Source organism: Marmota flaviventris, chromosome 8 (genome assembly GCF_047511675.1).
Source record: "Marmota flaviventris isolate mMarFla1 chromosome 8, mMarFla1.hap1, whole genome shotgun sequence".
NCBI classification, from domain to species: domain Eukaryota; kingdom Metazoa; phylum Chordata; class Mammalia; order Rodentia; family Sciuridae; genus Marmota; species Marmota flaviventris.
The window spans coordinates 104,987,688-105,006,728 of NC_092505.1; the positions used below are offsets into that span (position 1 = coordinate 104,987,688).

The 19,041-nt window shown below is 38.7% G+C and overlaps 1 protein-coding gene and 1 pseudogene across 6 annotated transcripts in view; one reads left to right on the plus strand and one right to left on the minus strand.

Moving 5' to 3' along the window:
• Positions 1-1,542: 1,542 nt before the first annotated feature.
• Positions 1,543-2,324, minus strand: LOC114091452 (tropomyosin alpha-3 chain pseudogene; annotated as a pseudogene).
• A 14,148-nt stretch (positions 2,325-16,472) lies between these two features.
• B3galnt1 (beta-1,3-N-acetylgalactosaminyltransferase 1 (Globoside blood group)) overlaps positions 16,473-19,041 on the plus strand; it is a 28,993-nt gene continuing 26,424 nt past the window's right edge. For 3 of the 6 annotated variants that reach the window (XM_071615511.1, XM_071615507.1, XM_027933715.3), the window contains exons 1-2: positions 16,689-16,856; positions 17,972-18,064. The gene's annotated coding sequence lies outside the window, so the exon portion shown is untranslated. Of the gene's footprint in view, positions 16,546-16,688; positions 16,982-17,971; positions 18,065-19,041 lie in introns of those variants that run through there. The other 3 variants (XM_071615510.1, XM_071615508.1, XM_071615509.1) reach the window with 3 other exon arrangements.

The window sequence follows — 19,041 nt, forward strand, 5'->3', positions numbered from 1 at the left end:
GATACATTTATTTGGGGGTGTTTGTATTCTATATTAGGGTTTGCTTTTTAATTTTTGCTGATAAAATATGCAAAACGTTTACATGGTTCAGAAGTGAAAACTGTAGTGAAGAGTAAACTCATATTCAACATTTTATTTGTTTCTGGTTTATCCTTCCTATATCCTATATTTCTTTTCTTTCTTTCTTTTTTTTTTTTTTTTGGAGGGACTGGTTCTTTATTTCAAAAAGACACTTGTCAATATTCAGTATCAAAACAGTTGCACTATTGTTTCTCTTTCTCCCAACTGGCCCCAAAGAGACCACAACAAAGGAGAATACATTTTAAGCCAATAAACTGCAGTAGGTACATCTAACAGACCTCACAGAAACCTCACCTAAAAAGTGGGGATTGGGTTGGGAAAGAAACTTTGAAAGATCAGCACACTGCCAGCCCAGACTGCAGGACTCTCACAGCCAGACAGGGTGGCCATGTACCCCAACCCCAAAGATGTAGTTTCAAAATAATATAAAATTTTAAAAGTTGTGTACATAAGCTATTCAAGATTCTCCAGCACTGACTTATACAAAGCACAATGAGATGGCACTTTTAGATACAGCAGCTTCAGACCCAGAAAAGGGTGATGAGATGAGTTCATATGGCTAACTCAGTGGCCAAAACATAATTTTCTTTCTTTCTTTTTCCAAGCAGGCAGGAGAGCAATTAAGTGGTCACCGCAAGATTAAGGGGCCTATGATCCATTCTGTGAACACTTGGGAATTGGGCAGAGATGGGAGAAAAATTTGGTCTCAGGGCTAAGAATATGGCTCAGGGTAGAGCATTTGCTGAACAAGTTTATGAGACCCTGGGTTCAATCCCCAGCACCAGAAAAACAAAAAGTCTCAGAGGTCTCACCATGTTAATTTGCTCATTTCTGATGAAAAAAAAAAAAAAGCAAAAATAATAATAATAATAAGAAGAAGAATACAGTTGTCTAAAGATACCTTAAAGCTAAAAGCAAAATAAAAACTTAATAGCAAGGTTTTTGTTTTTTGGCTAACTCCTCTTGGAATCACCTTTCTGGTTTGGCTGGTTCTTTGCACAGATCAGTAAGGTTTGCCATAGTTTGCCTGGGCTCTGTTTAGTTCTCAGTAAGGCAGGCCCATTCCTCTTTTCCTCCTCTATGGAGAGGGCAATAGGGATTAGGCTGGAAAGTTACCTTCCAAAAGTGAAAAGGGAATTCGATTGCTGCTTCAGAGCTATGAAATTATTTGGAATGTTTTACAACTGGTTACTGTAACAACACAAAAAGTAATTACAAAATGTGTACATCACAACATGCTTTTAAAGACACTTTGCTTTGTGCTCACATTCCCTTAAATGCTATTCCCAAAGGTGCTCAGCCTCTAGCCCAGCTGGAATCTCTGGGAAGAAGCAGAGACAGTTTGGTGAAAAAGACAAGGGAGTGGGGGTAGAGGGGGTGTTGAAAGGAGAAAGCAGCCTTCCAGTTGAAGATCAGCCCTCAGTTTCAAGGTCAGCTTGGGGCTGGCTGGCATCAGGCGGAGTCAGGGTCAGAGGGAGGAGCAGCAGTAGGGCGGGACTGGGGAGCTCTACATCTTATTCAGGTCAAGCAGAGTCTGGTCCAGCATCCTTTGTGTGCAGAGGTGCTCCTCTTTGGTGCATTTCAGCTTATCTTCCAAATCATCAATTGTCTTTTCCAGTTTGGCTACCGATCTCTTGGCAAACTCAGCGCGGGTCTCTGCCTCTTGAGTTTATCAGTGATTTTCTTTATTTCTTCCTCACATTTGTCTTCTTTTTGAGAGTATTTTTCTTTAGCAGTATTCAGACACTTCAGGTTCTGGTCCATCAGTCTGCTCTGCTCATCCATCTCTCGGCAATGGGACTCTGCCAGTTCAGCTCGTTCCTCTGCGCATTTCAAGTCTCCTTCAATAATCACTAACTTACGAACCACCTCTTCATACTTCCTATCTGCTTCTTCTGCAGTATGCTTAGCTTCTTTGAGTTGGATTTCCTGGAATTCCATCTTTTCTTCATCTTTTATGGCCCGGTTTTCAATAACCTTCATACCTCTCTCACTCTCATCAGCAGCTTTTTCTGCTTCCTCCAGCTTTTGCAGGGTAGTAGCCAGGCGCTCCTGAGCACAGTCCAGCTCCTCTTCAACCAGTTGGATCCTGCGCTTCAAGGAGGCTCAGCCTGTTCCCGGGCCCGCCTTTCTCCCTCAACTTCCCACTGGAGGCGCTCAGCCCTCTCCTCGGCATCATCTGCTTGCTGCTGCAGAACCTGGATCTTGCGCTTCACCGCCTTGACAGTGGTGATCCCAGCCATGGTGCCCACCCAGCGGCTTCTCGATATCTGCCTTCTGCCTCCTCTCGGCGCTGCAGCCGCTTCTCACCCCTCCTATATTTCTTTTTAAAAAATAAGACTGTGCATATCTTATTTTCTTCCAAAAGTATTCATTGTATATACTCTCTTAAAACTTACTTTTTTTCACTTAACAAAATATTCCTTGGAAACATTCCTTATCAGATCATTCCTTATCATACATAGTACTCTATTGTTTGCATAAACATTGTTTATTCAACTATTTTTACATAGAGAGGCATTTAGGTTGTTATTTATTTTATGAGGCAATTTTGGAAAGTTTTATTTTCCTAGAGTATTTCAACTAAGTTTTCAAATGTATTTGCATAAAGTTGTACAGAGTGATCTCTTAAATTTAATTTTTTTCTTCTGTTTCAATATTTATGTCTCCCTTATCTTCCAAACTATAAATTTCTTTTTATTAGCCAACAGCTTGAAGGAAAAAAGATATCAATTTGGGAAAGGTACCCTTGTTGTTTGTTATTTTGTCTATTTTCTCCTTTTTGTTGTTGTTGTTCTTGATTGCCTAATCAAGTTAGCTGGTGTTTTATTTATCTAGTTGATTTTCCAAAAAAATAATTCAGTTTATTTTTTTCCCAAAGACTTATTTATTATTCTTCTATTTTTCTTTCCCAATCACTAATTTCTGCTTTTCAGTATTTATTATTTTCTTCTTGCTTTCTTTTGGTTTGTTTTATTGTTCCCTTTCAAAGTTTGGAATTGAAATGTTAGTTGGCTTATTTTCATTCTTCCATTTTTATTAATAAAATTATTTAAAGTTATTGCTTTTCCTCTGATCATTGCTTTCATTGTTCTTCTATCCCTACATTTTCTGTAAAATAGATCTAGAAGCCTGATTAGATTCAGGGTAAAGTTTTGATGCAACAATACTTTACTGTTGGTGTTTGTTGTGTATTACAAATTACATCACACCAAGAGGCACGCATTTCTGATTGTTCTAGTTTTAATGTTGCTAAAATTGATGATTAAATTCCAGTGGATCAGCCCAATTTCCTACTTTTTAAAGTTCCCATCACCAATTTATCCAATAGTTTTAGCCACTTTAGGTAAAGTTCCCAGACAACTTAGAGGTTACAAATGATAATAGGCTATTCTATTACTGCTTCTTTATTTATTTGTTGGATCATCCACAAAAAATTTAATTTATTCATATACAAAAAAGAAGTTTTCCTCCTTGATTATTTCATTGCTATAGGAATGAAATAGGATACTTGACTTTCTCCTCTTTACTCATCAATGTTTAGAGTACTGACTTAGTGATGTAGTATTATTCTGTTAAGTTTTTACTTAACTCTTTGGATTCTATACTTGTGTATCTCTTTTCTTCTCACCATGAAAATCTCAGTTCCTAATAACATTAACACAATTTTGCTCTCCACCCCCAATGTCACTATGTGTGTTACAGTAAGACAATTAAAGTCAGTATAAATATCTTTATGGTTCTTTTTCCTTTAGAATATACCCTACTTAGGGGCATACTGCATTTTAAAATGAAAAATTTTATTTAGTTGCGGCATAAAAATTATATATAGTTAGGTTCATTGTTACGTTTGCTCCAATTTTATGGATTTGTTTTCCCTGTTTTCTAATAAGTAAAGTGTTTATATGATTCTTAAGTCAAAACTATATAACAAGACACATCTATAGAACTTTTCCTTCTCTCCTGGCTTCTTCATCTTGTGCCCTTTCTCCCAAGATGGAAAACCATTTTTATTAGTTTTTGGTGTTGATTTTGTTATTTCTTTTTGAATAATTTTTTTGGTTTATCACCATTTCTTACATAAAAGGTGGCATACCATAAACATGGTTTTGCATCTCTCTGTATTTCACTTGACAGTATATCCTATAACTGTATTGATATCAGTATATAGATACATACTTCATTCCTTTTTATAGTTGCATAGCTCTTCATTTCTTGGATATAGTTCAATATACCACTTTCTTATTGCTAGATATTTAGATTGTTCTAGACTTTTTATTTTTTGCTATTGCAAATAATACCATTATGAATAGTTTTATGCCTGCAATTTTATTTTACTCAACTATATGTTTAATAGATTCCCCAGAAATGGGACTTTTAGGTCAAAGGGTAAATATTCATTTTACTTTTTTAGATTTTGTAAGCATTATTTATTGCAAAGTGTCTGTCCCATTCCCCATGAATGGTCTGGGCATTCTTGTCAAAAATTATTTGACTTATTATGTGATGAGTTATTTCTGGGCTTTCTGTTCTATTCCATTGATCTGTATGTTTGTCTTTATGCCAATATAACACTATTTTGATTACTGTATCTTTGTAATAAATTTTGAAATCAAGTCATGTAAGACCACCAACTTGGCTCCTCTTTTTCAAAAATGGCTTTTCAAGTTTTGACTATTCAGGGTCCTCTGAATTTCTATGTGAATTTTAGAATTAAGTTTTCTATTTCTGCAAAAAAATCATTTTTGAACTCTTTATAGATTCTAGTTATAAATCTTCTCTTGGAACAGTAGCTGGCAAAGATATTCTCTCATTCTGTGGGTTATCTCTTCACTATGTTCATTGTTCCCTTTGCTGTAAAAAAACTTTTACATGTGGTATAGTCCCATTTCTGAATCTTGCTGTGATTTCCTGAGCTACTGGAGTCCTATTTAGGAATCTGTTGCCTGTGCGTGTGTCTTAAAGCATTTCCTGTATGTTTTCTAGTAAGTGTTTCAAAATTTTGGATCCACACATAGGTTTTTGATCCATTTGGGTTTTTTTTTTTTTTTTTTTTTTTTTTTTTTTGTATGGGGTAAGAAATAGGGATCTAGTTTCTATCTTCTATGTATCGCTATCCAGTTTTCTCAGCACCATTTGTTAGTGTGTCTTTTATCCAATGTATGTTTTGGCACCTTTGTCAAATATCAGATGGCTGTAGCTGTGTGGGTTTGTCCTCTATTCTATTCCATTGGTCTACGTGTCTGTTTTTATGCCAGTACCATGCTGTTTTTGTTACTGTGGTTTTATAGTATATTTCAAAGTCTGGTTTGTGATGCCTCTAGCATTTCTCTTTTTGCTCAGGATTGTTTTGGCTATTTAGCATCTTTTTTGCTTCCATATGAATTTTAGGATTGTTTTTCCTAGTTCTGTGAAGAATATCATTGGTATTTTGATGGGGATTACATTAAATCTGTAAATTGCTTGCAGTGATAAGGCAATTTTAACCATAATAATTCTGCTGATCCATGAACATGAGGTCTTCCTATCTTCTAGTTTGATCCTTCTATTTCTTTTTTCAGGATTCTATAATTTTTGTTGTAGAGGTCTTTCACCTCTTTGGATTTATTCCTAGTTCATTCATTCATTCATTCCTTTTCTCTTTTGTTCTTTCTTTCTGTCTTCTTTGAAGCTTTTATGAATGGAATTATTTTCCTGATTTCTTTCTCAACATGTTTGGTTTTGGTATATAAAGAAGTTATTGATTTTGGTATGTTCATTTTGTATTCTCCTGCTTTGCTGAATTTATCAGATCTAAAAATCTTCCGTGGAGTATTAGAGTCTTATAAATAGAGGACCACATTATCTGCAAATAGGTCTAATTTAACTTCTTCCTTTCCTATTTGTATTTCTTTTCTTTCTTTCTCTTGTCTAATTGCTCTGGATAAAATTTCAAGTACTATATTAAATAGGAGGGGTGAGAGTGGACATCCTTGTCACATCTGTGATTTTAGAGAAAATGTTTTCAGTTTTTTCCCATTTAGTATGATGTTGGATATGGGTTTTTCATATATATCTTCTAATATGTTGAGGTAAGATCCTTTTATACCTAGTTTCTTTAGGGTTTTTATCACAAAGGATGTTGTATTTTGTTAAAAGTTTTTTCTGCATCTGTTGATTATGTGATTTTTACCCGTGATGTATTACGTTTATTGACTGGTGCAAGGTTTTCATAGGGATTTGAGGGAAGGCACGTCATAGGCAAGAACCAGAGTGGTCTGATTTTCTGATGAACAGGCTCATATTATGTATAGGTCACTGGATGTTCTGAGTTCTGTAAATCTAGAGAAAAGTTACTAATTAGAAATTCTTATGACTCATGTCTTTTTACTTCCTTTCCCCAGAAATAGCTGCAGTTATTCCTCTAAAATCATCTTTTATTGGAGAACAGAGGAAAATAAAGAAATGAAATTATCACTGGATAAGATAATGAAATAAATGCAACTTCAGAACAGGTCTGTGGATTGATGTCTGACATTAATTTCAAAATTTTCAGTCATTAATGTTTCAACTATTTATTTAGTTCCTTTCACTTTTTCTTTTCCTTCCACTATCCCCCCCACCCACCCATGACATGTATATTAAACATATTACAGTTCCTAGATCTTTTTTCCCCCAGTATCTTTTGTCTTTGCTTTTTCAGTTTTTTGCAGGTTCTATTGCTATATAGATTGCTATATCCTCAAACTCAGAGATTCTTCAGTCATGTCTAGTCTACTAATAAGCCCCTGAAAGGCATTATTCATTTTTCTTATGTTGTTTTTCCTCTCTAGCATTTCTTTTTGGTTCTTCTTAGAATATACAACACTCTGCTTACATTGCCTCTCTGCTCTTGTATGCTGTCTCCTTTATCCATGAAATCCCTTAGCATGAACTGGGAAAGTAGCTCAGTGGTAGAGTGTATGCTGAGCATGTACAAGGCCCTGAGTTTGATACCCAGTACAAAAAAAAAAAAAACACTTAACATATAAATTATAGCTGTTTTAAATCCATGGTCTGATAATTCCAACATTCTGCCATATATGATTTGAGATCTGATGCTTGCTCTGCTTCATCAAACAGAAATTTGGGTTTTTAATGCCTTGTAATTTTTTCTTGATAGCTAGACATGATGTGCTGGGTAAAAGGAACTGTTCTAAATGTGGAGGTATGATTTAGGGGTAGGAAAGCATTTTGCAGTCCTGTTATTAGATCTTATACTTTTAATGAACATACGCCTCTGGACTGTGGACTTCACAAATGTTTCTCAGTTCTTCACTTAGCACTCCATCCCCCAAACATAAACAGGTGGGACAGGGTGTCTAAAGGGAGCTGGAGTTGGGTATCTTCCTTCTTTCATGTGAAAGGCTGGAGGGAATACTGTTAGGTATTTATCTTTTTCCATGGGGAAGCCTAGAGCCAGTGGGAGTTGTTTTCCTTCCTCTAGGTCAGTTAGGTTGTAACCCCAGCAGTTAGACTGACCTAAGAGCAGATCTTGTTAAGAACAGAATGCTCTGGTTTATTTCAGAATGGTTCCTTTTCCCTTTCCTCTGCCAAAAGCACCAGGGGATTTTTTTTTTTTTTTTCTCTGAAACTGTGTGGACCTGATAGAACTCCAGGAGGAAAACACAAAAGTGTAGGAGCCCACATGATTGGGTCTCTGGAGTTTTTAACTCTCAGGGTTGCCCACATTGAGCCTCAGCAATTTATCAATTACTGTATGTAAATTTCCTTACTCCCTACTGGTTCTGTGATAGTTTTAGCTTGTGAGTTTCTTTTTTTTTCTGTAAATTTTAATTATCTGCATCCATTTGTCTGTCTTTCCAATTTGGGGTAAGGGGGGTAGTTTACCCTGAAATCTCACTTCTCTGACAGATATAAAAAAGAGATGTTTATTTTTCAATTTGTTTAGATTTATATTTGAAGTAAAAATGACAACTTCCAAGCTTTTTACAGTTGGACTGGCAACTGAAAGTCTGAATTGAATTTTGAGGGATGAAAGGCATTCCAATAGATCTGTACTGTACAATGTGGTAGCCACTTAGCCATATATGACTACTGAAATTTAATTAAGTAAATTTAAAGTTCAGTTCCTCAGTCTCATTAGCGACTCTATTTATTTCAACTGCTCAATAACTAGCTGTGATTAGTACCCACCACACAGGAAAACACAGCATATTATCATTCTAAAAAGTTCTATTGGACAATGCAGCTATTCAAAATGTAGTTCTTGTGGACTGTGATCTGTGGGGAGCTACTCACAGGAGTGCATGAAAATATTTTGGCTTGAGCCATGTGGGTTGGTGCACTCTCGCTACTCAAAATGTAGTTCAAGAGCCAGGGATGTAGCCTACTGGTGGAATGCTTGTCTAGCATGCACAAGGTCCTAGGTTTAATCCCTAGAACTGCAAAAATATATAAAATAGTAATAATAAAATGTAGTTCAACAGCCAGCAATATCCCCAACTGGTTTGTTAAAGTGCAAAGACTCAGATCCTATTCAGGACCTACTGTGTCAGAATTAGCTTTCGACAACATCACCCACTGATTCCCATGTATGTGTAGATTTGAGAAGCACTGTTATAGAGGTCTTGGGACTTGAGAGAATCAGATGGGTATCAGATGGGTGTGGCACTAGGACAGAGTTCATCAGAGAGTTAAATTGTATTCTGAAGGAACTACCAAAATATAGTACATGAAAACACACTCATAGCAGAAGCCAGAACAGCAGAAGTTTGCAGGTTGTGGCAGATTATTGCAAATTCTTTGGCTCTGTGGATTGTGATCTGTGGGGAGCTACCCACCAGTGTAAAACAGGAGTGCATAAAAATATTTTCGGTTTGAGACAAGTGGGCTAGTGCACATCTATAATTCTATTGACTCAAGAGGCTGGGGCAGGAGGATTTTAAGTTCAAGACCAAATTTAGAAACCTACTGAGGCCTTATCTCAAAATAAAAAAATATAAAGGAGGAGGGAAGTAGTTCAGTAGTTGAGTACCCTTGGGTTCAATTCCCAGTGCTAAAAAAAAAATTAAAAAATAAAAATAAAATAAATTTAAAAAAAAATAAGGGTTTGGGTCTGAAGAAGGACTTCATAGCAGTAATGTGAAGGACCAGATGGGTGGAAGTTAAGGGAGCAGATAGAAGGTTGTGACACAAGCTCAAATGAAATGATACTTCTTAGGAGCAGGGGTCTGAGAGAGAGGGGCAGGGGGAGAATTCAAGGGTGTTGGTAACTAACTGGATGTATCAAACTTATCATTAAGGAAAGGAAGAATTAAGAATCAAACTTGGACGACTGGCAAATGTGGCTGCTTTAACCAAATCAAAAATCCAGAAGAACAAACAGATTTTCTGAGAAGGTACTGAGATCGGTTTGAAAATGTTACATTTGAGGTATTGCTGGAACATTTGCTCACTAGTTTTCCTACATGCCAAATGATGTTAATGATAGTATTTACCCCATGAGTCTGATGTATTAATAATCAACAGATGTCATGTATACTTTGTCAATGTTTAAGTGCCATATACCTGTTATCTGTTATCACTCCTGTATGTATTTGTAACCCAAAGGAAGGAGGCAGAGGAGAGACTAAAGATACTGCCTGAATTTGCAGGAGAGCAGCCTCATCCATCAAGTTCAGTAAGACAGGAGGCACTGGAGGAAAATGCTGAAAAGAATGAAAGATGTGAATAGTCAAGGAAGAAATATAAGATAACAAATCATCAATTAGAAATACACCCCAGATGCTTCTAAACATAACAAGTTGTCAAAGCTTTCCATCAAGTAGATGAAGACAGTGTTAAAATGAGATTTTGGAGAGAACACATATTGAAAAATTCAACTGAGCAATTAGCAGCAGCATTCATTGTAGATGAGAAACCCTCTCCAGAGCCACTTCTGCCTTAGAACATATACTGCATATATTACAAACTTCTATTACATTTGATTTTCATCTGCAGACAAATTTCTGGTTAAAATATAATATTTTCTAAAAAGGTGATTGCTAGTTCAAACTTATCATTAAGCATAAAGTTCCCTAGCTCTTGATTATATGTTTGGAAAACTTGTAGGAAGTTTAACCATCTGATTGATTAGACAGTACCTGGGAGTGAAATTTAACCCTTTGATGCAAGCTTTTCTTCCAGAATTTGTGGGTAGTGCTGGATTCTTAAATTTGTTTGGGGGGCTGGGATTGTGGCTCAGCGGTAGAGCACTCGCCTACCACAGGTGGGACCTGGGTTCGATTCTCAGCACCACATAAAAATACAAGCATTGGGTTGTGCCCATTTACACCTAAAAAATAAATATCAAAAAGGAAACAAAAAGAGTTTAAATAAATTTGTTTTGCTTTTGTGAACTCAGAAAATAGCCTGACGTCAAACTTCAGTAAGGCTACTCCATTAAATTCCATACGTTATCTATGGAAGAAAAATCACAGCATGGCAGAGTGATAGAGCCCTGGTGTCTTCCCAAAAGGAGCTCAAAATCTTATTGCAGAGATACTTTTAAACAAGTACTGAGGGAATGAGTGAATATTTTTAGAATTATAAACAGGCTGAGGACAATATGGGGAAAAGAGTCAGAACAATAGCTGCCATTATAGATCATAATTTGGAGTTTTATGATTCAATTTGAAGTTACTTGAAGGCTCTGAGATAAGGCCTCAATCTAACATTGAGGTCAGCATCAACTTAAATCTCTAGTAGAGAACATAGTAGAAATCTTTTCCTTAGTTCAGCTGCAGTGACCACAATATCTGCATCTCTTCCCTTTGAAAGGCAAAGTGTATTTGCCTGTTTTTGAATCTGGAGTGATCTTGTAATTTGCTTTGGTTTACAGAACATGGATTATGTGATGTTTTCTGACATCCAAGGCTGTGCCTTAAGGTGTCTTACAGCTTCTGTCTCCACTCTGGTGGATGTGACCCACAGACCAACAAGAAAGGCCACTAGAGAACAAGAGACTACATTAAGTTGATAGCAGATGTGTGAGTGAGGCCACATGGAACCTTCTTCAACTCATTTGACTCTCTAGTTGAGGGATCAACAAACTATAACTTGTGGGTCATGGCCATGTTTCTGTAGGGCCCTTGAACTAAGAATAGCTTTGGGGTTTTAATGGTTTACAAAAATAAAATCAATAACAAAGATATGCAATAGAAACTGTTAGATTTGTTTCCACCACTGATGATGTCAGAGCCCTCATGATCCAATCACTTCCCCGAGCCCCACTTCTAAACAGTGCTGCATTGAGACCCAGCCATCAGCACATGAGTTTTGGGGAACACTTCATATTTGAACTATCACCATAACAAATATCTGAGATAAATAAACTTATAAAGAAAAGCTTTATTTTGGCTTATAGGTTTGGAGGTTTCAGTTCACGGTTAGTTGATCCTGTTGCTTTTGGGCCTATGGTGAGGCATCAAATCATGGTGGGGATATGTATAGTAGCAAAGCCATTCACTTCATGGTTGGAAAACGAGAGAGATATAGATATAGATATAGATATAGATATAGATATAGATATAGATATAGATATAGATATAGATATATAAAGAGAGAGAGAGAGAGACACTAAGTTTCCACAATCCCCTTACAGAACATGCCCCCAATGATGTACAACATTCACTATTTCACTAGGCCATACCTCTTACAGGTTCCATCACCTCCCAATAGTGATATAGGCTGGGGATCAAGCCTCTGACACACAGGCCTTTGGGGACATTCCAGATCCAAACTATAGCAGAGGCTAAGTCTAAAATATTTACTCTCTGGTTCTTTACAGAAAAAAATTTCAACCATTGTTACAGCTGAATGTAATCTTGTGAGTGAATCCAGACAAAACTAGAGAAGAAACACCCAACTAATCCTCAAAATTGTGAGAGATAAAATTCATATATTTGCAAGCAACTAAATTTAGGGGTGGCTTGTTCTGCAGCAATAGATAGCTGATTCACAAACAATAAATGCTATTCAAAGAAAATGGAGACTGCCTCGAAGGAAATAGTCTCTTAAAGCTTTTGGAGATTTTCTTCTCATTTATTTCATTTGGGAGAAGTTTTTACCTCCAAACTACTGTTCTTGGCTCTGTTTTGCATTCTAGGGAAATTCTGGTAGTTCTGTATACATATACATGTTAGTTTTTCAAGGGATATTCAAAACAATTTAGAATCAGGTATTGAAATATAATTTTTAAAATTAAAAAAAGGATTTGTAAAATAAAATATTAATGTCCTGAAATATCCTTCCAAATACAGAGGTCTGTTTTTTTTAATATATTAATCCATTTGCAATGGAATATGCTTAGTTTTGTTATTGATAGAACTTCTTTACTTAGTGAGGTGAGCTGTCACTTATGCTGTGATAAAGGGATCCAATGGGGTAGCAATCACTTTACCATCTATATAGGGCACAGCTACCTACCAGGAACCAGAAAAAGAATGATAATCATGGTTTAGATCATCATTTACACAGTGCCAACTAAGTTCTGAACTTATACTGTTTCTATTTAAACTTAGTTTCATTGTACACACATTCTGAACTATATTTATCCCTATTACTTTTAGAGAACCTTCAAATCACTGTGATTTAAAGATGTATATTTCACTCCCCTATTCTTTTCCCTTTTGCCACAAAAAGGCTTTGATAAGGAAGAAGCATTTGAACCAAGAGTCTATAAACAAAAAGAAATGGGCCATATTTATAGGCTTGACACAATTGTGTGAGTCACAACTGGGATGGTGATCATGGCTAGACTTGGGTAGTGGTTAAATACATACTCAGAGCTACTTGATTTTAGGCAAAGGACCAGTACAATCAATTCTTCATATTCAAATTTATATTTGGCCTACAGCAGTATGGTAGTTGCTTTACAAACTGCCCTACCCCTCAGCCTTACCTCCTAAAGATCACTGCTTTGTCCAGTTCCCTTCCCTTGGACTATTATTATCAGTAGTAGTAGTAGTAGTAGTAGTAGTAGAATTTGGTATTAGGATTGAGCCTAGGGGCACTTAACCACGAGCCAGCTCCCTACCCTTTTTTTTTTTTTTTTTTTTTAGAGACAGGGTCTCACTGAGTTGCTTCGGGCCTTGCTAAGTTTCTAAGACTGGCTTTGAACTCATGATCCTCCTGCCTTAGCCTCTGGAGACGCTGGGATTACAGGCATGGACCACCACGCCTGGCCCCTTCCCTTGGACCTTGAACAGTCTTGCGCTTGCTTTTGACCAAGAGAATGTGTTGGAAATGATGCTACAGGCCTTTTGGGTCTAGCTTTTATCTCAGGGCTTCTGACTTAGACTCAGAATGCTGGCTCTGATGAAGTTCAGATCAACTGGCAGGGATCAGAGCAGAAGCTAATTTGCTGATGCAAATGAAAACAGCAATATGATCCACTGATTTGGACTTACTGGAAACTGTCCTCTTTTGAGAAGAAGGATGCAGGCTGTTTACAACACTACATTTGTCTGTGGAATAAATGATGTCCTTTGTGAATTCTCTTGTGGAAGGTGGGATAATCATTGTTATATAGAAAAAAAAACTTGACAGAGCTACTGCCTAGCAGAGCTTAGGAGCTTAAGTGGATAAGCTTCCTCCTCTAGATATTTATGATATTTCAGAGACCAGATGACCAAAGGCAAAGATTACATGCTAAATTACATATTCTTGATTTGTTTCTGTTATTAAAATGGATGTAGATTAGACCATGTCTTCCCAGGTAAAAACAGAGAATTCCCGGATTTTATCAAATCTTATTAAAATATACATCATAAGAAAACATCACTGCTTTGGTATAGCTCTCCTCAGGAACTCTAAAGTGATCCATAGTCAATAGGGAACAGAGCTTACTGCTCTTTAAGTTAAAGCTAGTATTCAACTCAATTATACTGGATCTAGTCCTAGGTGATTTGAAGTTGTAGGTGCCAGAAAAATCCAGAGGATTACTGCTGTGTCTGCCTAGGTGAATGGATTTGTCTTCAAAGGCTCATGCCTGATGTCATAAAAAGCTCACATTGCATTAAAAGCTCATAGCCACCCTGTGAAGTAGAAGGGATAACTGATTGAAACTGACAAGTGATTTTTTTTTTTCCTTAACAATGTTGATGGTTTTCCAGTGACATCAACACTGTTCTTGGCTTGTAGCACTATCTCCATCATATCCCTCTATCCTAGCACCTTCACGGTACATATGAAGCTTAAAAATGATCTTGTCTATTTGTTTATCTTTAGTCCATGGCCAGTGCAGACAGGAACGGTTCGGTTACACAGGAAAATCCTCAGGGAGTTTAAATTAAAGACATAGACACCGTTTTACCTTAAATGGCTCCTGGAACCCTCAGCCTCAAGCTCCCCAGGGGGGCAGCGAGGTTTTACTGAAGAGGCCAGCGAGAGAGAGGGGAGCACACTAGGGAGAGGGCTTTTATTGGTGAACAAAGAATTCTGGGGAAAATCCCATCCAATGAAGGTCAAGGGGGAGCAGTGTTGCAAGGTCAAGAGGGGGCAGTGTTGCAAGGTCAGGTGCCATGATTGGATCTTTGGGACAGTGGTGAGACATGCCTCCACAGGGACAAGCTCTCGAACCAAGAAGGGTGGGGAAAGCTCTGCCACATTAAAAGTGACTGAGCACCTCACACCTAGCGGGGTGGAATTCAGTCATGTGCAAGGATGGTCTCCCACATTTATCTTCCTTTAAGAAAACAAATTTTAAAGGGTCTCTGTATGTCCTGTTCCATGAGATGTCCTTGTTGCCTTGTATAGTTGAACGAATCAAAGATATGCTCTCCAAGACTGGTTTTCATGCCTAAGGCTGGTCACATTAGCCCATTCACAAGATACTTTCCTGTGAGTGACAACTTGGGATACTCATGAAAGTGTGGTCTTATATAACCTTGGTTCTTGCAAGAATTTAAGACTTCTCCCCCAAAAGAATTTCAAAGTCTCCACCTAACATCTATTACTTTTTAGATACAAAAATAAGCATTTTTCATAATTCTTTATAATAAAGAATTCTGGAGAATGCCTCCTTACTCAAGTGATCGTTGGTATCAGGACAACTGATATTATGTGCTTAATATTTAATGTTATGTTTTCCCTAATGGGAAAATATATGAAGAGTATCATGTAACCTATGAAGGATTCTTGTGGTCAAATCAAGCCACCACACTTTCTTTTCAGCTTACAGGAAATTCTGGCACTAAAGAAAATTAACAGCAAAAGGACAAAAAAAGACAAACTGATAAACTTCAAAAAGTTAATGCCAGGAAAACAAAAAAGGTTGATGCTGTTATCCATAAAAAGAGACAAACATGAAAAATGCAATGTATGAATCTTGATGATATCATCTTTCTTCAAAAACAATATACAAGACCTTTTCAACAATTGGGGAAATTTGAATATGGTCTAGATATTAGGTGATATTATTGAGTTGTTGTTTCTTAAATGTGACTATTTACTGTGGTTTTGTAGAAGTCTTTAGTCTTAGGAAAAATGCAGGCTGAAGTATTGGAGGGGGGAAGCAGTTATAATAAATTATAAACACTTGTTCAATCTTGGACACATGTATATATATGTGTGTGTTCACTGAACTGTTCTTTCAACTTTTCTTGTGGCTGTTGCACAGTCTCCCAGCCAAAGGACTGGATTAGGAATTGTTTTCAGATGGCACTCTTCCAGAGGTCCTGTGGCCTAAGAGTAGTATTTTTGTTATTATTATTATTACTTATTAATTTAACCAACTCCACCCACAAACTGGCACCACCAGAATCCACATACCAACACCCAGCTCTCACTGGAAAAAGCGGTTCCACTCCTCCAGGGAGCCATGAGTAGTGACGCACAGGGTGAAGCTTCCTTGAACTGTTGGTTTCAAGAGGAATCTCTTGAGAGCACAAGATTCCTTGGAACTCCAGTCCACACAGATCATTGTAATATGATGGGGACTCAACTTTTATTCCCCATCAGTTCTAAAAGGATCACGTACACTCTCGGAGAACAAAGAATACCCACCACCACCACCACTCCAAGGTTTCTTCTTTCCTAATTAGCTGTGTTTGGAGTTCAACAAGAAAATCCCTCCAGGAACTCCTGGAGGCTGTGCATTTACGCAGCTTGGAAAACGGCAAGAGATACAGAGGAGCGGGTCTTAAACAGAAATCCTAGCCTGAAGTCTGCCGTTAAGTTGTCTAACCTCTATCAGTCACAACTATCGAATGCATTCATAACACCACAGTGTTTGGAACGCAAGATCTAGAGAGAGCGCCAAGGCGAGCGCGCAAGGATGCCGCGGGCCTGGGCCCGCGCGTGCAAGCTAGGATAGCTTGGGCCGCAGCCCCAGCGCGAGGTCTGCGCGCGCCCGGGCGTGCGTGCGGCTGCGGGGAGGTTCTGTGTGCGCGCAGGGCTGGAGCGCGGCCCGCGTCGGAGCCGAGTGGGCGCTGCGCGCTGGAGGTGAGTGTGAGGCAGGGCCTTGTGTCCACCCGGAGGCGGTTGAGACCCAGGCTGGCTGACAGGCGTGGTCCCGGGACTTAACCTTTTGGGAAAGCGGAAAATCGGCTGGCGAGGCCCGGAGGCGCCGCCCACTTTTTCGGCCCTCTACAAAGCGCAGCTGGGTTTGCGCCTCAAGCCGCCACGCCCTGGGGTCTTGGGCCTTGTTGGCGGCAATTCCTGGCCCCTGTGTGCGCGGGAGAAGGAGTCTGGTGGGGCCGTGGGCAACACAGAGGGACGCCGGTGCGCGTGGCGAGCCCAGGCCGCAGCCGCAGGTTGTTCACCCTCTCCTGCCCTAGGGCGCAAGCCCTGCCTTTTGGTCGCCCGGTGCCGCTCCAGCTACCAGGGAGGGGGTTTGTCTCTGCGACGGGAAAAGACCCGGACGGTGCTAATGGTATTGGTGGGTCTCCAATAGGTTTGGAGCGAACGCATTTCCGTGGCGGTGGGGAAGGGCCCTGGGGCCGGATTGTAGGAGGGCCCTTAACGGGGAGGACTGGAGAAAAATCTGCACCCAAGGGAGTGGGGAAATTCGAGAGAGAGAGAGAGAGAGAGAGAGAGAGGGAGGGAGGGAGGGAGGGGGAGAGAGGAGAGAGGAGAGAGAGAAGAAGGAAACCCGGAGGGGCTGGGGCTGCATGATTCTTAAGAGGCGGTCTCAATGAGTAGTATACAGGCATTTCAAAAGGTGCAGTGGAGCCTCACTTTTCCAAGCAGTAATGAATGATGCCAGCAGTGTGCATAGGTAGTCGTTGCATTCCTATTTATTCTTTTCACTACTGGACCGGGCTAGAGATTCCACCACCACCCCCCACCCCCCCCAGAGCAGATCTGCTCTTTTTCATCTGTGCCGGCCTTTAGGAGGTGACTCCTTTGTTTGGGGGGGGGGGGGGATTGCCAAACCATGCCCTTTTTTTTTTTTTCTGTTTTCAGAAGTAAGGAAGATTTGAGTTGGCAGCCTTTAACCAAAAATACGTTTGTTTGTTTTCCTCTCTGCAGCTCCCCAGGTGTCTTGGGCTCAAGCAGGGAGCTGAGCTCCTGCTCTCAGAATGTGTTGATGACTGATAGAAACACAAATTATCGAAGAGATGGGAATATGTAATAGAATCTCCCCCCCCCCTCCCTTAGACTAAAAACCTCATTCAGAATGAATGGTCATTGGGTAACTCTAGCCCTAAAAATAGTCTGTTATCAAACAGTGACCAAATATAATTCCAGATTAGAGCATGAGGTTATTTGAGAGCCAGGAGGCAGAAGAAGGGATCAGTGCTTTTCCAAAATTGAAAAAAAGTGTTGATACATAATTACTTCTATAGCAATTTTCTAAGTGTAGAACATTGATTTTAGATGTTATAGTAACAGTTTTGTCACAATATAATCTTTTTCTTCTGTTAAGTATTTCACAGCAAATCTGAATGTTTAAAGAATGGAATACAGAAAACCACAAAAAACTTCAGCTATTGATTTAATCTCATCTGAAATTCTACAGGTAAGTATATCTTATTTTTAATTTAAAAATTATCTTAGTTGATGAAAAAGGTCTATTATAGTTCCCTTTACTGGGTTTTAGGTATCATTGATGCAGCTGCAATGTTTGTTATAATATATTCTAGCATGTTTCTCCAGAGGGTTTGAAGAAGGCAAGATTCAAGCTCTATTTAATTTGGTGGGTTGTATTCAAGTTCAGACTCAATTCTCTTCATCTCTGAGAAAATGATGCACTGAATACGTTCATCTTTCCCTTCTGGTAAATAATTTGCCTTTCCCCTATGCCCAACCTCTTCGTTCTGTCCACCATTGGATGATTCAGATAGAAACTCTTTTTTTCACCACTATATAATGTCCAGGCCAAATACACTTTTCTATTGCAGTTTTACAGGTATTGTTGGTTATTATTGCTTGCTGTGTATTAGATCCCATTGTATGGTAAAGAACCACGTTGTATGGCCTCATGACTGAAGTCAACATGTGGGATCAAACAGGGTACTCTTATATAATCTTGTGTAACAGATGCATTCAAAAATTGCAGGCTGCGTATGGTGGCACACACCTGTAAGCCCAGCAGCTTGGGAGGCTGATGCAGGAGGATCTCTTAATGAGACCCTGTCTCAAAATAAAAAAATAAAAATGAGCTGGAGGTACAGTTGAGTGGTAGAGTACCCAATCTTCCCAGTTCAATCCCCAGTGCCACATTAAAAAAAAAAAAAAGTTGCAGTTTTGTAGGCTCTTTGCTAGACATCTCTTTTGGGAGTTTTGACAATTATTTTTAATAAAAATTACATATTATAAATATTGATTTGCTTTTGTTACTGCATCTCTTGGCACACTGTGAATTAGAGGAAAAAGGGGAAGATGAAGATATGGTGATATGTAGGGGTCATGTGAGAGGAAGATGAAGTCACAGAACATCTCTAGGGCAGGGTCTTGAAAGGCTGACAAATGAAAAATTTGAGCTCCCTGAAGCTC